This window comes from Mustela erminea, chromosome 10, assembly GCF_009829155.1.
Source record: "Mustela erminea isolate mMusErm1 chromosome 10, mMusErm1.Pri, whole genome shotgun sequence".
NCBI lineage: Eukaryota > Metazoa > Chordata > Mammalia > Carnivora > Mustelidae > Mustela > Mustela erminea.
Window position 1 is genome coordinate 98202502 of NC_045623.1, and position 16302 is coordinate 98218803.

Genomic DNA, 16302 nt, shown 5'->3' on the forward strand with positions numbered 1-16302 from the left:
ATGCTCATGGTGTGAGCCACCCACTGAACACTAAAATTCCCAAAGTTGATTTCCAGTCCTGACCTCCCTGGGTGTTTCTGAGGCTTCTTCTTGGCATCTCCACATGGCTATTTCATTTGCAGCTCAAATTCTCTAAAATACAACTAATACTATGGACAGCCTGTCCAAAGAAAAAGGATTTTGTCTTGTTCATTCTCCGGAGCTATATTTATTTTGAATACATTCTTCTGTGAACCTATTTCCTTAAATGAATTACCCTGACTAAGTCTTAGGGACCGTAGTGGGGATGCGATTGTCTATCAGGCTTCATCTAAGTCTCACTCTTGGGGTGTGATTAGTTTTTCAAGGCTGAGGACACTTTTTTTTTGAAGGCTTTGTGATTGTAGCATGTTACCAGCAGAGGGAGATAGTTCCTTACAATTTTGTTGTATTTGGCAATGCGCCTTAACAGAGCAATTAGTTGGGCATTCCTGGGACTGAGTTTTCTAGGAGAACAGAAAGATAAAGATCTAGGAGACCATTGGAGCATGCTGCAAAGGAAATAGCCTTTGTTCCAACCGACGGGCCACCAGGAGACCAGCCCTAGTTAATCATATGGGCCCTTTGTGACTTTGGGCAAGTCCCTTCCTCATCTGTAAAATGAAGAAATGGGGCCAAATGAACTCTAAAATTGAGGAAGTGGTGGTGGTTTTCTTCCACTGGGGGAAAGCCCCAAAAGTTGAAGTAGGGCACATACATATATTAACAGATATCCTAAAACATGATATACCACGCATGTTTGGGACTTGCACTCAGAACTGCAGGCACCTTTTATAGACCATGTAAAACATTGAGATGTGAAAAGAATTAAGAGCAAAGCCCCAGGCACACCTGGGTGCCTCAGTCAGTTAAGCATCTGACTCTTGATTTCAACTCGGGTCATAGTCTCAGGGTTGTGAGCCCTGCCTGGTGAGTCTGGAGCCTGCTTGAGATTTTCTATCTCCCTCTCCCTTTGCCCCTCCCCTCCTCCAAAAGAGCAAAGCCCACAGTGAACAAACTTTCCATCTAATGCAGGAACTGGAGCTATGTAGGCAGTTATGTCAAGAAATAAATGTTAGGGGTGCCTGGGTGGCTCAGATGATTAAGCATCTGCATTCAACTCAGGTCGTGATCTCCAGATCCTGGGATGGAGTCCCACATCAACTCCCAGCTGCTTCTCTCTCTTTCCCTCTGTCTCCTCCCTCACTTGTGTTCTGTCTTTCACTCTCAAATGAATAAATAGAACCTTTAAAAAAAAAAAAGAAAGAAAGGGAAAACTTACCAATATTTAAAGGGTTCATGCCTTTTGACCCAACAATTGCATTTCTGGGAAATTTCCCTTTAGATACATTTGCCCATATGCAAATAACAAAAGGACAAAGATATTCTTGGCTACTTTGTTTATAGTCACAAAGCAGTAGAGCTGAATGTCCATCTCTAGAGCATTTGTTTAAAAGATATATGGTACATTCATACAAAGGAACAGAATGCAATTTGTTAACAAAATTTCGTTGGTCCTAAATATGCTGACACGGAATGACCTCAGAGAATTATAGTTAAATAATTTTTTTTTTTTAAAGCAGCCAGGTAAAGAACAACATGTTTAGTTTGCTGCTATCTGTAGGTTTATTTATTTAAATATGTACGTGGGGTTTTTGTTTTGTTTTTGTTTTTTGTTTTTTTAATTTAAGCAACCTCTACCCCTAATGTGGGGCTCAAACTCACAATGCAGAGATCAAGAGTTGCGTGCTTTTCTGACTGAGCCAGGCAGGCGCCCCTATATGTGTATGTGTGTATTGTGTATGCCTCTCTGGAAAGATATAAGGAACTTGTCGTGGTAATCACATTGATGGAGGAGAGAGGTTGCTGGGGGACCGGTATGATGGACTTGATCTTTATATGTCCTTTTGTAGCTTTTGAATGTTGTTCTATGTTAATAGCTTACTTATTCTAGGGGTGCCTGGGTGGCTCAGTGGGTTAAAGCCTCTGCCTTTGGCTCAGGTCATGATCCCAGGGTCCTGGGATGGAGCCCCACATCGGGCTCTCTGCTCAGCAGGGAGCCTGCTCTCCCCACCACCCCCGCCTGCCTCTCTGCCTACTTGTGATCTCTGTCTGTCAAATAAGTAAATAAAGTCTTTATTCATGTATATACATGAGTATATACATAAGAATTGTACTTCACTAAATGATTATTGGAATAGACTGGAATAGAGAGGCAATGCTGCCCCTTTCATCCCTGCCTCATCTCTTGTCCTATTGTGTCCAATCATATCCCAATCAGCCTTCACACTGCAGAAAGATTATTCTAAAATAACATTTTCTTTTTCTTTCTAAGATTTTATTTATTTGACAGAGAGAGAGCACAAGCAGGAGGAGTGGCAGGCAGAGGGAGAGGGAGGGGGATGCTCCCTGCTTAGCAGGGAGCCCAATTCGGGGCCCCATCCCAGAACCCTAGGATCATGACCTGCGCTGAAGGCAGATGCTTAACTGACTGAGCCACCGAGGTGCCTCTCTAAAATACTATTTTCAACACATATCTTCCCTGGCCCGAAATCTCTATGACCTAGAGGTAACATCCAGTTTTCCTGATGATATTTCAGATCATATATAAACTGATGTCAATCTTACCTCCTTTTTATCAGAAGGAACATTGCATAGAGTTGAATAGCCTAGGTTTTGGTGCTCACCATCACTCATCAGCAGGGAAATGAAAATCAAAACCTCAAAGAGAGGGGTGCCTGGGTGGCTCAGTGGGTTAAAGCCTCTGCCTTTGGCTCAGGTCATGATCCCAGGGTCTTGGGATCAAGCCCCATATCGGGCTCTCTGCTCTGCAGGGAGCCTGCTTCCTCCTCTCTCTCTGCCTACTTGTGATCTCTGTCAAAAAAAAAAAAAAATTAAAAAAACAAAAACAAAAACCACAAAGAGATATCACCTCACACATGTGAAAATGGCTATTATCAAAAGCACAAGAAAAAACAAGTGTTGCCAAGGAGGTGGAGAAAAAGGAACACTTGTGCACTATTAGTGGGGATATAAATTGGTGCAGGCTGGGGCGCCTGGGTGGTTCAGTGGGTTAAAGCCTCTGCTTTCAGCTTAGGTCATGATCTCGGGGTCCTGGGATCAAGCCCCGCATTGGGCTCTCTGCTCAGCAGGGAGCCTGCTTCCTCCTCTCTCTCTGCCTGCCTCTCTGCCTACTTGTGATCTCTGTCTGTCAAATAAATAAATAAAATATTTCCAAAAAAATACCTTAAATTGGTGCAGCCACTGTGGAAAACAGTATGGACATTCCTCAGAAAATCAAAAATAGAATTACCATAACATCCAGCAATTCTATTTCTGGGTATTTATCCACAGAAATACTTATCCAAAGAAACACTAATTCAAAAAGATATATGCATCTCTATATGCATTGCCTCATTATTTGCAATAGCTAAGCTATGGAAACAATCTAAGTGTCCATTGATAGATGAATGGATAAAGAAGATGTGATATAGGGACGCCTGGGTGGCTCAGTGGGTTAAGCCACTGCCTTCGGCTCAGGTCATGGTCCTGGGATCCTGGGATCGAGTCCCCCATCAGGCTCCTTGCTCTGTGGGGAGCCTGTCTCTCTCTCCACCTCTTCCTGCCTCTCTGCCTGCTTGTGTGCTTTCTCTCTCTTTCTGACAAATAAATAAAATCTTAAAGAAGAAGAAGAAGAAGAAGAAGAAGAAGAAGAAGAAGAAGAAGAAGAAGTGATATATTTATACAATGGAATATCACTCAGCCATAAAAAAGAATTAAATCTTGCCATCTGTGACAACATGATGGACCTACAGGGTATTATGCTAAATGAAATAAGGCAAAGAAAAGCAAATACTGTATGATTTAACTTACATATGGCATCTGAAAAACAAAACAGGGGCACCTGGCTGGCTCAGTCAGCAGAGCATGCAACTCTTGATCTCAGGGTTGTGAGTTCAAGCCCCACATTGGGTAAGAGATGACTTAAAACAATAAATAAATAAACTTAAAACAATTTAAAAACCCGAAACAAATAAACAAACAAAATAGAATGAATACAGACGGATAAATACAGAGAACAGTGTGGTGGTTGCCAGAGGGAAAAGGTTGGAGAATGGGTGAAAAAAGAGAAGGAGAGGAAAAGTACAAATTTCCAGTTATAAAATAAATAAGACGCAGTGATACAATGTACAACATGGGGACTATAGTTAATAATATGTAACAACTTTGTGTGGTAACACTTGTTAGCTACATCTGCAGTGATCACTTTTAAATGTATATAAATGTTGAATCATTGTATCATATGCCTGAAACCAATATAATGTATGTCAAAAAACAGTTCTGGAGAGGGACGGTAGTGATGGTTGCACAACAGTATAAATGTACTTATTAGCAATGAATGCTGCACTTCAAAAGGGTAAAATAGTAAATGTTGTTTATTTTTTATGGGTATTTTACCACAATAGAAAATTGGAAAAAATAATGAACAAAATTAACAATAACAAAGGCTTTGAAGCAAAACCACCTGGGTTCAAACCTTTGCCTGTGATCCTGGGTCGAGTTAGTTAATCCCCATGTGCCTCAGTTTCTTTTGTCTTTATTAATTAATTAATTAATCTTTAAAAGATTTTATTTTTAAGTTATCTCTACACCAACGTGAGGCTCAAACTCACAACCAGGAGATCAAGAGTCACATGCTCCACCAAATGAGCCAGCCAGGCACCTCTCCTCAGTTTCATCATCTGCAAAATAAGCACAATAATGGCAACTACTTAGCAGTTTGACACATAAGAGTACACAATAAACATCAGCTATGATTATTATTAAAGATTTTGCTTTAAGGGGAGCCTGGGTGGCTCAGTGGGTTGGGCCTCTGCCTTCAGCTCAGGTCATAGTCTTAGGGATCCTGGCATTGGGCTGTCTGCTCAGCAGGGAGCCTGCCCCCCCACCAACTCTCTCTGCTTGCCTCTCTGCCTACTTGTGATCTCTCTGTCAAATAAATAAATAAAATCTTAAAAAAAAAAGATTTTGCTTTAACATTAAATCTTTTATGCTAATCACAATTAATAATTTTATAGTGGCTTATTTACTTGTTTATTGTCTGTCTTTCCCAGTAACTCTAGGGAACCTCTACAAGGACATGGGGCTTTGTTAATTTTATTTAAATATATGTGCGGGGTTCCTGGGTGGCTCCGTGGGTTAAAGCCTCTGCCTTCGACTCAGGTCATGATCCCAGGGTCCTGGGATCAAGTCCTGCTTTGGGCTCTCTGCTCAGCGTGTTGCCTACTTCCTCCTCTCTCTCTGCCTGCTTCTCTGCCTACTTGTGATCTCTGTCTGTCAAATAAATAAATAAAATCTTAAAAAAATATGTTCTATACATATTACATGGTTTGGCACATACAGGTACTCACTAAATATTTGTTGACTATATGCCCTCTTAGTTGTCAGATTCCCAATGTGCTCCAGTGAATTCAAAACATATTGAATTCAACACATACTTAGTAAGTCTCTACTGTGTGCCAGTCTCTAAATTAGATGATATAGCAGTGAACAAAACAGCAGTATCTGCCGTCTTTCACTTAGATTTGGGAGGAGAGTGGGGGAATGGTTCTATATTTGAACTTGTTCTAGCAAGCAATTCCAAACCAACCTGAGCATCAGAAGTCCTAGGAACTTTAAGAAAAAGTCTGAGGTGGGTCGGGGGTGGGATGGATGGGTGGGTGAGGGAGCTAAGGTGGGCCCTGGAACCTGCATTTTTAAAAGGAAGCAATTAATAGCTGGTCCAGTGTTTCTAGCATTGAGCTCTATAGAGTATTTTGGTGAGTGGTGGGATTGGTCACAAGCTCTATGGCCATTTTTATGCTTGGGGTTTTTAATAACAGGCTTTTAATATTTCTTTTACCAGTTACAGTTGCCAAGTTTCTCCTTCATGATGATATTTCCTAACTGAAAAACTTTGAGTTTCTTAAATCAGTTTCTCATGCTGGGGTTTCACAAGTATTTCCCCTGGGGTCTCTGAATTATCCAAGTTTGAGGACCAGTACTTGAATTATCCAGTACTTTCTGGAGCGAGGCTGACCCACGTCTCCTCAAGAGTACCTTGTCCTCCCAACCCAAAGGGACTTGGGTTCTGACCCAGACCTATGTCCCAAGAGATACCCCAGAAGGTCCACTTTATTCCTAAACGGTGGGCTGGCAGCTGAGAATTGCTTGTTTCAGGCGCAAATGGTTAGGACTGAAGCCCTTGGGCTCTGTATCTCTGGCATTTCCTTAGACAACTTACCAAATGCATGAGACCGTGGAGATTCTCACCTACACACCAGGGTGCCCCCTTGGAAGAGGTATTTTGTTGGACCTCACCGCCTGGTGATAGTGATACCGTAAAATACTGGAGCTTGGGAATCATGTATGTCTAAATCCACATTCTGCCCTGTCTCCCTCAGCCCGACCTTGCTCCTCAGGTGTGAGTTCTTGGGAAAACATACTGATACTACTCTGCGTCTCAGTTTTCCTCATCTGATAAAAGGAGCCATTAAGGGAGGCTTCCATTGCACAATCAAGGCACTCAGTTTCCCTTCTTCGGTTGACGTCCAAGAGCACGTCCATTCACCACAGCCCTCCCTCGTGCCCATCAGCCCCCGTGGATCCAAATGAGTTAGAGTTTAATTCCTGGCCCTAGGTCTATACAGTCTCAAGCCATTGGGGAAATTCCAGTTGCCCCTCGGCCTAAGTGCAGTAGGGGAGATGGGTGCAGCTCTGGGGTCGGTTCTAGGGATTCAAGAAGGCTGTCGCAGAAGCTCGATGTTCCCCGATTCCAGCCAGCTTCACTGCCCCGGCGGGGCGGCGTTCCAGCCTCCGGAGAACCTCTGCCAGGGACCACGTCCCTTCCCAACATGGCGCCATCCCTAGGCCGCCTCGCTCGGGCACGCCCCGTTGACGTATGTGCGAGCGCGTCCTCCGCGCCAGTCCCCGACGCATGCGCACTCGGCGCTGTCTTCTCCCGGCCAGAGCAGCAGCAGCGGCGGCGGCGTTTGAGTGGAGGAAGATGGCGGCTCCGGGCGGCTCGGGGTCCCGCCAGCTGTGAGGAGCCCCAGTGCGGCAAGCGCCGTTTGAGGCGGAGCACCTCTGCTCTGGCTCTGTCCCCGGCTCCCTCATCGCCGTCGCCAGCGGAGCGAACCCGAGAGCGTGGCGCGGACTGGACCAGGTGAGGCTTCTCCCTCTCCTGGGGCCGCGGCGGGGAGCCGGCGCCTTCTGCCCTTTATGCCCCAGGCCCGCAGGGGGCAGGGGGCGTCCCCGGCCCGGCGCAGGCCGCGCATCCTGCGCGGGGGTCGGTGCCGGCTGGCCTGGGCGCCTTGCTGTCGTCATCCTCGGCCTCGCTGGGTTAGGCAGGGAGGAGGAGGAGTGCCCCTTTCCACCTCGCCTTTAGAATGGGAGTGAACCCGGCCCCTCTCCTCAAGGAGGGCGGTTCACATCCCCTCACCGCGTCTACGAAAGGGTGTTATGACCAGGGCAGGGATGGCTGTCAGGGTGTCAGCTAATCTTTCACCCGGCCCCCGGATCTTTACCGCCTTGCGCTGAGGAGCCGGAGTCCAGCGCCTTCCAAAATTGGGGCTGCGGCGAGGGGCCGGCATCGGTGGTGAAGCTGTAGCTGCAGAGGGGGAGATTTTGGAATTGGTTTTAAAAATAAAACACAAGCAGCCTGTCTTGCCGCTTAGCTTTTCGAGTGTTCCTCCGGCGAAGTGGGGGACTGCGGGTCTCCTTGATTGAGACAGCAGTCCACGTTGTGACTGTGAGAATTGTTTGTGCAAAGGGAACCGTGGAGGGTGGGAACGAATTTGTAAACGGAGGAAAACCCGATTCTGAGATCCTGATGGTCTCTGCAGAGTATAACTTAGGTGCTAATGAAGCCTTCGTTTGTTTTCAAACCTTTGTGTTTTTGAGCTTCGGAATAGCTAATTGCTTTTGTCTGTTCAATCTCCTGAATTTTATTCGGAAAATAAAAGCTTCCCTTAATTGTCGGAGCCTTTGGGCTTTTCTGTCGTGGGATTCTGATTGCTCTGGGTGAAGATTCAGACACCTTACCAGCTCTCACCTACTGGCAAGGACATTGTTATTCCTTTCTGAGAATAAGTTTTTGTTGTTCAGCTGCTAATTGGGAGGTTTTGATTTAGTTTCTCACGTTGGGAAGCTGGCTTGAAGCCTTGTGATCTCTTCCTTGAAGAATGATGGGATCAGCTGGAATTGTGCTATGGGGAAAATGTTTCGGCAGTGGCTTTGGCTTGGACACACTGAATATCTTTGTAACTAAAATTTGTTTTCCTTGTGTTTAAAATGATGACATCATGGGTTTAAAGGGAGAAGGAAATTAGAGGAGAAATAGCATCATTTAGAATTGAACATTTAAAATTCAATCTGCAGCTTTTACAGTGACTAGTGACTCTCTGTGTCAGATTCCTAACTTTGAGCATATTCATGTGTAAAATCTGATTGGGCGTCCTTTCTATTGTGTGTTGTCATTTTATACCTGTAACTGTTTGCTTTTGACAAACCCAGTATAAATCTATTACTCAATCTACATTGACGCAGGGATGTTTTGTTTACCTCAAAAAGCTTTTAATTGTTAAAGTGACAACTGCTTGATTTAATATTAGCTAATCTTTGACCTTCTCTTAAAGCTTTCCCATAGAGATTTGTAGATTTTCTTATTGCCTTTCATAAGGCCATAAACCTGAACAAGTAACTTCACAGAAAATTGAAGAGCCACCTTAAATTTCAGTTTGCTAAGAATCATGCAATAATGCAGTAAAACATCCTGATGGTTTGACATTATGCTTCTTGGCATAATGTGTTGCATTGTTGTGCTAAATCATCATCAGGTATTGATGCAACTTCATGACATCCATGACATCATTCACTCTCCAGCATTTCACCCTTTGTAAATTTCTTACCTTCTCAGAGTCTCCAAAAGAACAGGATCAGGAAAAATAGCTTAGGATGCTCCTTATTGTCTGATTGCTAAAAGAGCCTTCATATAACACTGCTTTATATAGTTAAACTCTTCTGTAAGATTCAGAGCTGTTCATGATTCCTACCTATTATTAAGAGCAGGCACAGAAATGCTATTAAAATCTCTGGGTTTTACAAGGATATTGAAGTCCCAAGGAGAAGTTATCTCAAAGATGAACAAATACGTGATTATCTTTTGTGATTTCAGGGTTGTTTTAGTCACTGAATTAACAACTTTTTATAAAACCAGAAGCCGTTTGGTTAACTAATGCCTTTTCCACTTGGAGATTGTTACGTGGGTCAGAAGAGATAATGTTCTGTGAGAGTCCTTTGTAAAATAACAGGTAAATGTAAGATTGATTATTCAATGATCAGTTTTATGAAAACCCCTTACTGAGGGCCCTCTATATACGCTGGGCATTTGGTCTCATTTTGGTCTCAAGTTGCCTATAGCCTGGTTGGGGAGCCAGACAAGGAAAGTAGTTAAGTATGTTGTACTTTAAAAAGTAAGAAATGCACAGAATCCAACCGAGGGAGTCAAGGAAGGCTTCTCAGGGCCAGGATGGCTCCATAGCCTTTCCTATTCTGCAGAAAAATCTGCCTTTTGTGAGTGATTTGTTTTTTATAAAAACTTAAAAATATTTTTTAATCTTGACTTCTTTCTCCCTTTTATTCATTCACAGTCATGACACTTCCCACACAGTATGCCCCAGTTATGATTTCTGCATTCTCAAAAATCTAACAAAGTCTTGGGAGAACCTGAGAGTGAGTCATATACCAGGCAACAAACACAAACATTGCAGCTGCAGTGAAAATATCTCAGATTACTAAATGATGACAACTTTAGAGTGATGATGTTTTTGTTCTTTGTTGTGTAAACCGGTATAAGAAGCAATGTATGATTTTAATTTGATCATGTTTAGTTAATGTTTAGTTGTCAGTCCCTTAGAATGTGTACTGTAAGTAGTTGTAGTACTGTCTCCTTTCTCTCAGTAATAAATTAAGCGAGAAGGTCCTTTTTCCTTTTTGGGCGAAGCTGACAACTTAAACCAGGACTATACTGAACTATTTTATATTCATTCATGTACGTAAAAGTTGCTTAGCATTTCTGATATTGAACTTCTGTATCGCAATACAAGTTCCTCATCTTAGTGCTGTGGTAGTTTTATAATTAATTTAGCATGTTGTCGTCTGTATTGCAAACTTCATGAGTTTTGGGATGTGCAGAATCTTTACGTGGTACAGTATCAGTAGAACATTTACAATTTGATAATACTCATGTTTACATATTAACCATGTAAATACGCAACACTAAAAATGAGGGCTTTAAGATGGTGGTTGATAGTAAAATAAAGGTAATGTGTCTGTTTATTTTTCTATATTGTGAATTTGTTATGTATAGAAGGATATGACACATAGAGAAGTAACTTTAAAGTTTCCCAGTCTTGGGGACCCGGGTGTCTCAGTTGGAAGAGCTTGCAACTCTTGATCTCAGGGTTGTGAGTTGGAGCTCCATGTTGGGGGTATAGATTACTTAAGTAAATAAACATCAGAAAAATAAAAAAATTGCCTCGTATTGTGCTTATAATTCAGCTTTGCTTCTTTCCTTCCTTCCTTCACTTCCTTCCTTTCTTTCTAGATTTATTTGAGAGAGAGGGATCATGAATGGGGGGCGGGGCAGAGGGAGAGAGGATCTCAAGCAGTCTCCATGCTGAACTCGGAGTCCCATATGGGGCTTGATCTCAGGACTCCAAGATCATGACCTGAGCCAAAACCAGGAGTTGGATGCCTAACTGACTGAGCCACCCAGGTGCCCCCAGCTTGTTTTCTAAATTGTTTTTTGTGACCTGGGGCTGCTGCCTGGCTCATTTATAGACCATGCTACTCTTGATCTCTGGGCTGTTGGTTCAAGCCCCATGTTGGCCATATGGCTTACTTTAAGATTTATTTATTTGTGGGGCGCCTGGGTGGCTCAGTGGGTTAAGCCGCTGCCTTCGGCTCAGGTCATGATCTCAGGGTCCTGGGATCGAGTCCCACATCGGGCTCTCTGCTCAGCAGGGTGCCTGCTTCCTCCTCTCTCTCTGCCTGCCTCTCTGCCTACTTGTGATCTCTCTCTGTCAAATAAATAAAATCTTTAAAAAAAAAAAAAAGATTTATTTATTTGAGAGAGAGTGAACGAGAGAGTGCGTGCACATGCGAGGGGAGGGGCAGAGGCAGAGGGAGAGAGAGAATCCTGGGTCAGACTCTTTGCTGAGCGCAGAGCCTGATGCAGGACTCCATCCCTCAACCCATGATATGACCTGAGCCAAAATCACCAGTTGGTTAACTGGCTGAGCCACCCAAGTGCTCCCCGTTTAGCTTACTTTATTTTTTTTTATTTTTTTAAAGATTTTATTTATTTATTTGACAGGCAGAGAGAGAGGAGGAAGCAGGCTCCCTGCAGAGCAGAGAACCTGATGTGGGGCTTGATCCCAGGACCCTGGGATCATGACCTGAGCCGAAGGCAGAGGCCTTAACCCACTGAGCCACCCAGGCGCCCCCTGTTTAGCTTACTTTAAAGATTTATTTTATTTATTTATTTGACAGACCGAGATCACAAGCCAGCGAGAGGCAGGCAGAGAGAGAGGAGGAAGCAGGCTCCCCACAGAGCAGAGAGCCCGATACAGGGCTCAATCCCAGGATCCTGGGATCATGACCTGAGCTGAAGGCAGTGGCTTAATCCACTGAGCCACCCAGGCGCCCCCTGTTTAGCTTACTTTATTTTATTTTTATTATTTTTTAAAGATTTTATTTATTTATTTGACAGAGAGTGATCGCAAGTAGACAGAGAGGCAGGCAGAGAGAGAGAGAGAGAGAGAGAGGGAAGCAGGCTCCCTCCTGAGCAGAGAGCCCGATGCGGGACTCGATCCCAGGACCCCGAGATCATGACCTGAGCTGAAGGCAGCGGCTTAACCCACTGAGCCACCCAGGCGCCCCTGTTTAGCTTACTTTAAACAAAAAAAGTGTTGGAAGAAAACAAAGCAAAACAAGAAAAGAATTAAATTGTTTTTTGTGTCCTTCTAAATATCTTGTAAAATTACAACTTTGTGATGTTCCTATAGCTTGATTTTGCTCTTCCTTACTCATGGGTGTATTGGCAAGCAAATTTGCTTTGAATTTTGATTCTTTCTGTTTTTTTTTTTTTTTTTAAGATTTTATTTACTCATTTGACAGAGAGAGACACAGTGATAGAGGGAACACAAGCAGGGGAGCTGGTGAGGGAGAGGGAGGAGCAGGTTTCCCACCGAGCTGGGAGCCCGATGCAGGACTTGATCCCAGGACCATGGGATCATGACCTGAGCCGAAGGCAGACACCCAACAACTGAGCCACCCAGGTGCTCCTGTATTAAATTTTTTAAGTTATAGAGTTTCCCCCAAGTTTTTTTTTTTTTTTAAAGATTTTATTTATTGGGGCGCCTGGGTGGGTCAGTGGGTTAAAGCCTCTGCTTTCAGCTCAGGTCATGATCCCAGGGCCCTGGGATTGAGCCCCACATTGGGCTCTCTGCTCGGTGGGGAGCCTGCTTCCCCTTCTCTCTCTCTGCCTGCCTCTCTGCCTAGTTGTGACCTTTGTCTGTCAAATAAATAAAATCTTTATTTTTTTTAAAGATTTTATTTATTTATTTGATAGAGACAGCAAGAGAGGGAATACAAGCAGGGGGAGCAGCAGAGGGAGAGGGAGAAGCATGTTTCCCGCTGAGCAGGGAGCCCAATGTGGGGCGTGATCCCAGGATCTGAGATCATGACCTGAGCTGAAGGCAGGTGCTTAATGACTGAGCCACCCAGGCGCCCCATCCCCCAAGTTTTTAATTTTTTCCAGTGTCACTGTTCAGTGTTTTGTTTCTAAAGTGGAAATGCTCTTGTAATGCTTTGATACTTATTTATATATATGTCTGATAAATGTATAGGTATTATATAGAGTAGTAGTCACTTAGAAAATTTTACTACTTTGAACAGTAACTTATTTTATCTTCTAGTAATATATATATTTGGGATAGTTCAGTTAATTACTATAAAGGCAAACAAGAAAAAAAATAAAGACAAACAAGTTTTAGTTTCAGCTGTTACTATTTCTTTGGAATATTTAATATTTAGGATATTGTTTTTCTTTTTCTTTTTTTTCTTTTTTTTTTAAGATTTTATTTATTTATTTGACAGACAGAGATCACAAGTAGGCAGAGAGGCAGGCAGAGAGAGAGGAAGGGAAGCAGGCCCCCTGCTGAGCAGAGAGCCCGATGCGGGACTCGATCCCAGGACCCTGAGATCATGACCTGAGCCGAAGGCAGCGGCTTAACCCACTGAGCCACCCAGGCGCCCTATTTTTCTTTTTCTTTAAGTTAAGCTGTAGGCCCGGTGTGGGGCTTGTACTCGTGACCCCAAGATCAAGAGTCACATACTTTACTGACTGAGCCAGCCAGGTGCCCCCATTTTGAATACTTTTATTTCAACTATTTTAAGGAATTCACTAATACACATAATTTCTGAATTTGTGTTTCCTTTATTATTCTCATTTTATTTTCTTTTTAAAATTATTTATTTACTTTTTAAGATTTATTTATTTTAGAGAGTTGAGAGGGTGTGCATGGGTGGGAGGGGCAGAGGGAGAGTGGGAGAGAGAGAGAATCTCAAGCTGACTCCGCCTTGACTGCAGACCCTGGCAGGGGGTCTTGATGACTACCTGAACCCAAACCAAGAATTGGGTGCTTAATGTACTGAGCCACTCAGGCACCCCTGTTAATCTCATTTTAAATGCTTGGTTCATGTCGCTAATAGAGAGCAAGGAATTTTTTTTCTGGAATGAACCTCTTGGTGCATTGTTTAGGGAAAGATTGATGTTAATTATGAATTCATCAATACAGTTTTACTAAAATGTTGCCTCTTCCATCTCCTGGCTTTTCAAATAGAAGTCAAGGGGAAATGGAATTTATCCTTTTATTTCAGTAGTTCTTTTAAAAGTTGTTGTTGTTTGGGGGTAAGATTTTTATTTTTAAGCAATCTCTACACCCAGCATGGGGCTCAAACCCACAACCCTGAGATGAGGAGTCACAGGCCCCACTGACTGAGCCAGCCAGGTTCCCCTAAAGCTTTTTTATTAGTATTCTTGCTGTCTTTTGCCAAAAAGGAATAGCATCTTCTCTTAGAATCAAACGGTATTGTGTTTGCCTTGTGTTGTGCAAGACTGTTTTTCTTAACTTTTGATTTGATACTTAATGACATCTTCCCCAGTAGGTCCTTTGCTCTAGTCAAGATCAAGCCAGCTGCTCTCTTCCATATTACTGAACGTAAAGATTTACTTCCCTGTGGGTCCCTCAAATTTAACTCACCTCTCTTTTCTCACTAAATGCAGTTCTCTCCTCCAAATTTGTTTTATACATCGTATGGAATTTGGGAATGTAATTCTCTGTAGAGACGTGTAATGACCCATGGGTTAAAATTTCACATTTTATTTAACTTAAAAGTAACTTAACGGTAACAGATCTTGAAGTCATGATAGGTGAAATAAGCCTGACAAAAAAGAACAAGTACTGTATGATTCCACCTATATGAAGTACCTAGAGTAGTCCAGTTCATAGTGACAGAAAGTGGACTGGTATTTGCCAAGGGCTGGGGAGAGGAGGGCTTGGGGAATTATTGTTTAATGTTACAGTCTCAGTCTGGGATGATTACAAGTTCTGGAGATGGATGGGGGATGGTTTTATAACAGTGTCAATGTACATAAGACAACCAAAGTGCACACTTAAAAATGGTTGAGGTGGCAAGTTTCATGTATATGTTATCACAATTAAAAAAAAGGTAACCTATATGCTCTGTGGGATGGCTTGGTAACCATTTATTTTGACATAGTAATTAAGATCCTGGGCTTTAGCCCCCGGTAGACTCAGGTTCATACCCTAGTTCTCTCCTGAGGTATGGATCTTAGCTTCTCTAAGTCTCAGTTTTTTTCATCTATAAAATCAGGATAATGATGCCTGTGTTATGGGATAATTAAATATGGGAATGTATGTGAATTTTTTTTTAACCAACTGAGCCACCCAGGCGTCCCTGTGAAGTTTTTTTTATTTTTTATTTTTTTATTTTTTATTTTATTTATTTATTTTTTAAGATTTTATTTATTTATTTGACAGACAGAGATCACAGGTAGGCAGAGAGGCAAGCAGAGAGAGAGGAGGAAGCAGGCTCCCTGCTGAGCAGAGAGCCCGATGCGGGGCTCGATCCCAGGACTCTGGGACCATGACCTGAGCCGAAGGCAGAGGCTTTAACCCACTGAGCCACCCAGGCGCCCCTCTGTGAATTTTTTTTTTAAGAGTTTTTATTTATTTGGGGGCACCTGGGTGACTTAGTGGATTAAGGCCTCTGCCTTCAGCTCAGGTCATGATCCCAGGGTCCTGGGATCGAGCCCCGCATCGGGCTCTCTGCTCAGCAGGGAGCCTGCTTCCTCCTCTCTCTCTGCCTGTCTCTCTGCCTACTTATGATCTCTGTCTGTCAAATAAATAAATGAAATCTTTTTTTTTTTTTTTAAAGATTTTATTTATTTGACAGAGAGAGATCACAAGTAGACAGAGAGGCAGGCAGAGAGAGAGAGAGGGAAGCAGGCTTCCCGCTGAGCAGAGAGCCCGATGCGGGCCTCGATCCCAGGACCCTGAGATCATGACCCGAGCCGAAGGCAGCGGCCCAACCCACTGAGCCACCCAGGCGCCCAAATAAATGAAATCTTAAAAAAAAAGATTTTTATTTATTTATTTGACAGAGAGAGATATCACAAGAGAGAGTGGGGGGGGGTGCGGGAAGCAAGCTCCCTGCTGAGCAGAGAGCCCGATGTGGGGCTTGATCCCAGGACCCTGAGATCATGACCTGAGCTGAAGGCAGAGGCTCAACCCACTGAGCCACTCTGGCACCCCTGTATGTGAACTTCTTAGCACATTGTGTAGCACATATAAATATCCAAATGTTATACTTTATTATATTGTTTTTATGGAACATTAAAACTGGAGACAAGGGGCGCCTGGCTGGCTCAATCGGACTGATCGTGTGGCTCAATCATGCAGCTCTTTTTTTTTTTTTTTAAGATTTTATTTATTTGACAGACAGAGATCAAAAGTAGGCAGAGAGGCAGACAGAGAGAGAGGAGGAAGCAGGCTCCCTGCTGAGCAGAGAGCCCGATGCGGGGCTCGATCCCAGGACCCTGGGACCATGACCTGAGCCGAAAGCAGAGGCTTTAACCCACTGAACCACCCAGGTGCC

The 16302-nt window shown here is 43.3% G+C and overlaps 1 protein-coding gene across 3 annotated transcripts in view; it reads left to right on the plus strand.

The window, feature by feature from the left end:
* Positions 1 to 7000: 7000 nt before the first annotated feature.
* Positions 7001 to 16302, plus strand: part of FBXO42 (F-box protein 42) — a 107454-nt gene continuing 98152 nt past the window's right edge. For all 3 annotated transcript variants that reach the window (XM_032302082.1, XM_032302084.1, XM_032302083.1), the window contains exon 1: positions 7001 to 7222. The gene's annotated coding sequence lies outside the window, so the exon portion shown is untranslated. The remainder of the gene's footprint in view (positions 7223 to 16302) is intronic.